Source organism: Schistocerca americana, unplaced genomic scaffold (genome assembly GCF_021461395.2).
Source record: "Schistocerca americana isolate TAMUIC-IGC-003095 unplaced genomic scaffold, iqSchAmer2.1 HiC_scaffold_412, whole genome shotgun sequence".
In the NCBI taxonomy this organism is placed as follows: domain Eukaryota; kingdom Metazoa; phylum Arthropoda; class Insecta; order Orthoptera; family Acrididae; genus Schistocerca; species Schistocerca americana.
The window spans coordinates 5001-10000 of record NW_025726140.1 but is presented as its reverse complement, the minus strand read 5'-3'; the positions used below and the strand labels follow the sequence as shown (position 1 = coordinate 10000).

Sequence of the window (5000 nt, the reverse complement as noted above, 5' to 3'; positions counted from 1 at the left end):
GCACCAGACTTGCCCTCCAATAGATACTCGTTAAAGGATTTAAAGTGTACTCATTCCGATTACGGGGCCTCGGATGAGTCCCGTATCGTTATTTTTCGTCACTACCTCCCCGTGCCGGGAGTGGGTAATTTGCGCGCCTGCTGCCTTCCTTGGATGTGGTAGCCGTTTCTCAGGCTCCCTCTCCGGAATCGAACCCTGATTCCCCGTTACCCGTTACAACCATGGTAGGCGCAGAACCTACCATCGACAGTTGATAAGGCAGACATTTGAAAGATGCGTCGCCGGTACGAGGACCGTGCGATCAGCCCAAAGTTATTCAGAGTCACCAAGGCAAACGGACCGGACGAGCCGACCGATTGGTTTTGATCTAATAAAAGCGTCCCTTCCATCTCTGGTCGGGACTCTGTTTGCATGTATTAGCTCTAGAATTACCACAGTTATCCAAGTAACGTGGGTACGATCTAAGGAACCATAACTGATTTAATGAGCCATTCGCGGTTTCACCTTAATGCGGCTTGTACTGAGACATGCATGGCTTAATCTTTGAGACAAGCATATGACTACTGGCAGGATCAACCAGGGAGCTGCGTCAACTAGAGCTGAGCAGCCGGCCGCCCGGGAGTGTGTCCCGGGGGCCCGCGCGAACACGCAAGCGTCCGCTCAATTATTCTGCAAACAGGAGGAGGCTGAGCTCCCCTGCACAATACACCTCGAAACCCTCTCAGGTCCCGGCGGCGCGCAGCGCCGTCCTAAGTACTTGGTCGGGTTCGAGAGAGGCGCAATCGCCCGGAGTTTGGCGAGTAGACGCTTTAGGTGCGACCACCCGTGCTCCCAACTGAGCTTGCCGCTGCCGACAGAGGCCCGGGAGCGTGCTGTCGTGGCATTGCCGGCGGGAGACAACACGCGCCACCTACGGTGGCCGGCAGCTCCAACGCCAGCGCCACAGAAGGACAAAAGCCCCACTTGGGTGCCGAAGCGAACTCTCCCAGCACAGCGCACGCGCCAACACGTCCGCACAGCTGCGATACAAACCACCTGCGAGAACCGCAGAGGCGACCGAGCAGCAGACGGCGTCGCGGCGCCGAGCGCCGGGCGGCGGCGCATCCTCAGCGCACACAGTCCTCAATCGGACCAGCACACTGCAGATGTCCACCGCGCTTCGCACCGGGCCCGCGAGGACCTACTTTGGCCGCACGGCGCCGCGTGCAGGGTGCGCCGGCGCGCAGCTGCGCCGCCTGCCGCCTCCGTCGGCCGGCGCGCCTGCCACTGGCCGCCCCCACCAGCCGGCTGTAGCGCGTGCGCCCACGCACCGCGCGGCCAGCACGCCGGGAGGCCCCCCCTCACCGGCCGGGGACGGTCCCACCCAGCCACCGCCGCGTATCGCTTCACACCCACATGCCATTCACGTTCGTGGGCATGGTGGGTATCGCTGAAACAACCGGTTGGTAGCTCAACCGATCGTCGCCATCACTGATTCACCTCTAGCGAGAACAACCGCACCACAACCGTTTACCAGTTGTTCATTTGCGTAACGTCACCAGCAAACGTAGACGTCCATCGCCATTTGCAAATTCAACGATTGTTGCATGCCTGTGTCAGGTGTCACGACACACTATGTCTGCCCACATACACGCAACAACATGTGCACGCTTCGCGAACACGTGGAAGGTGGCCCCCGTACGTATGCGATGTCCATTGCGCGAACGACTGTCAACCGGCCTCTGTCGCATGTCGCAGATGTGGAACGCAGTGCACCATGCTATCACGGTGTGTGAGAAGAGACGACTACGTCTGACAACACGCGCCACTACATCAACAGACGGCTCATGCTGATCGCCATCCACGGCATACCATACTGCAATCCAGCTCTTATAGGGAGACGACACGTAGCTGAGTGCACAATATTTGGACCGTATGGTTCGCCGTTGTTGGCGCAGTCGTGGTACGGTCACACATGTACCACGATGTATCATTCAGTACATGAGGACCAATGTGCAGTACAGTGTGTGATTTGGACGTACAACATCAGCGGACAGTTGACACACGCCGTACCACAACGTAGGCTGTGCTTCGCCATGCAAATGCCAATGAACAACTGCGAAGGGCATTGAGCATGTACGTCCTGCTGCCATCCGCATTACAGTGTATAGCTGCAAGGTGTTTAACATGAAGCGATACTCTGGGGACCAGGCAGTGCGAGTAGCAAACTATATTGCGGGGGTTGCAGTTAGGCAACACCACACTAATTTAACGCGTCGTATGACAATTACAGAGCAGGTTAAGGCCCAACGTGTGTTGGGTTAAGGCCCAACGTGTGTTGGGTTAAGGCCCAACGTGTGTTGGGTTAAGGCCCAACGTGTGTTGGGTTAAGGCCCAACGTGTGTTGGGTTAAGGCCCAACGTGTGTTGGGTTAAGGCCCAACGTGTGTTGGGTTAAGGCCCAACGTGTGTTGGGTTAAGGCCCAACGTGTGTTGGGTTAAGGCCCAACGTGTGTTGGGTTAAGGCCCAACGTGTGTTGGGTTAAGGCCCAACGTGTGTTGGGTTAAGGCCCAACGTGTGTTGGGTTAAGGCCCAACGTGTGTTGGGTTAAGGCCCAACGTGTGTTGGGTTAAGGCCCAACGTGTGTTGGGTTAAGGCCCAACGTGTGTTGGGTTAAGGCCCAACGTGTGTTGGGTTAAGGCCCAACGTGTGTTGGGTTAAGGCGCAACGTGTGTTGGGTTAAGGCGCAACGTGGGTTACGTTAAGGCGCAACGTGGGTTACGTTAAGGCGCAACGTGGGTTACGTTAAGGCGCAACGTGGGTTACGTTAAGGCGCAACGTGGGTTACGTTAAGGCGCAACGTGGGTTACGTTAAGGCGCAACGTGGGTTACGTTAAGGCCCAATATAGGTTAGGTTAAGGCCCAATATAGGTTAGGTTAAGGCCCAATATAGGTTAGGTTAAGGCCCAATATAGGTTAGGTTAAGGCCCAATATAGGTTAGGTTAAGGTACAATATAGGTTAGGTTAAGGTACAATATAGGTTAGGTTAAGGTACAATATAGGTTAGGTTAAGGTACAATATGGGTTAGGTTAAGGTACAATATGGGTTAGGTTAAGGCGCAATATGGGTTAGGTTAAGGCGCAATATGGGTTAGGTTAAGGCGCAATATGGGTTAGGTTAAGGCGCAATATGGGTTAGGTTAAGGCGCAATATGGGTTAGGTTAAGGCGCAATATGGGTTAGGTTAAGGCGCAATATGGGTTAGGTTAAGGCGCAATATGGGTTAGGTTAAGGCGCAATATGGGTTAGGTTAAGGTACAATATAGGTTAGGTTAAGGTACAATATAGGTTAGGTTAAGGTACAATATAGGTTAGGTTAAGGTACAATATGGGTTAGGTTAAGGTACAATATAGGTTAGGTTAAGGCACAATATGGGTTAGGTTAAGGCGCAATATGGGTTAGGGTAAGGCGCAATATGGGTTAGGTTAAGGCGCAATATGGGTTAGGTTAAGGCGCAACGTGGGTTACGTTAAGGCGCAACGTGGGTTACGTTAAGGCGCAACGTGGGTTACGTTAAGGCGCAACGTGGGTTACGTTAAGGCGCAACGTGGGTTACGTTAAGGCGCAACGTGGGTTACGTTAAGGCCCAATATAGGTTAGGTTAAGGCCCAATATAGGTTAGGTTAAGGCCCAATATAGGTTAGGTTAAGGCCCAATATAGGTTAGGTTAAGGCCCAATATAGGTTAGGTTAAGGTACAATATAGGTTAGGTTAAGGTACAATATAGGTTAGGTTAAGGTACAATATGGGTTAGGTTAAGGCGCAATATGGGTTAGGTTAAGGCGCAATATGGGTTAGGTTAAGGCGCAATATGGGTTAGGTTAAGGCGCAACGTGGGTTACGTTAAGGCGCAACGTGGGTTACGTTAAGGCGCAACGTGGGTTACGTTAAGGCGCAACGTGGGTTACGTTAAGGCGCAACGTGGGTTACGTTAAGGCCCAATATAGGTTAGGTTAAGGCCCAATATAGGTTAGGTTAAGGCCCAATATAGGTTAGGTTAAGGCCCAATATAGGTTAGGTTAAGGTACAATATGGGTTAGGTTAAGGTACAATATGGGTTAGGTTAAGGTACAATATAGGTTAGGTTAAGGCGCAACGTGGGTTACGTTAAGGCCCAATATAGGTTAGGTTAAGGCCCAATATAGGTTAGGTTAAGGCCCAATATAGGTTAGGTTAAGGCCCAATATAGGTTAGGTTAAGGCCCAATATAGGTTAGGTTAAGGTACAATATAGGTTAGGTTAAGGTACAATATAGGTTAGGTTAAGGTACAATATGGGTTAGGTTAAGGTACAATATGGGTTAGGTTAAGGTACAATATAGGTTAGGTTAAGGCACAATATGGGTTAGGTTAAGGCGCAATATGGGTTAGGTTAAGGCGCAATATGGGTTAGGTTAAGGCGCAATATGGGTTAGGTTAAGGCGCAATATGGGTTAGGTTAAGGCGCAATATGGGTTAGGTTAAGGCACAATACGGGTTAGGTTAAGGCACAATACGGGTTAGGTTAAGGCACAATACGGGTTAGGTTAAGGCACACATTGTTGTAAGGAAAGGTGTTTTCGGGGGGGGGGGGGCTGGTTTGTTGATTGTGATTATCGTAAGTAAATGACTGCGGCATCATCTGATTTGCCACGTCAGGGTGCACCTTTGGCTCATAACAGGCGGCGCTCTGATTCCATGCTTGTGGCAGACCTGTGTCTTTCATTCGTGCCATTGTTTGTGTGGTGTGACAGGAGGCAGTATTGTGATGTTGGGTGCACCCCTGTGTAGGACATGTGTGGGTGTTGGTGGCTTAGCTGAGCAATGGTGGTTGTCGGAAGGGTGGGATATTCTGTTTTCCGAGTGGACCTCCCGGTCTGGTTATGATAGTGTGGATTGTCTAATGTGGCAGAGAGGATGCACTGGGTGTTGTTCCATGCTGGTGCTTAGATATTGTCTGTGTGCCTGTTACAGGCAGAGA

General features: G+C 51.6%; 1 non-coding gene across 1 annotated transcript in view; it reads right to left on the bottom strand.

Moving 5' to 3' along the window:
• LOC124582372 overlaps nucleotides 1–583 on the bottom strand; it is a 1910-nt gene extending 1327 nt beyond the window's left edge. The window contains exon 1 of the ribosomal RNA XR_006973925.1: nucleotides 1–583. This exon is cut by the window's left edge and continues 1327 nt beyond it. This is a non-coding gene — a ribosomal RNA (small subunit ribosomal RNA).
• Nucleotides 584–5000: the final 4417 nt, after the last annotated feature.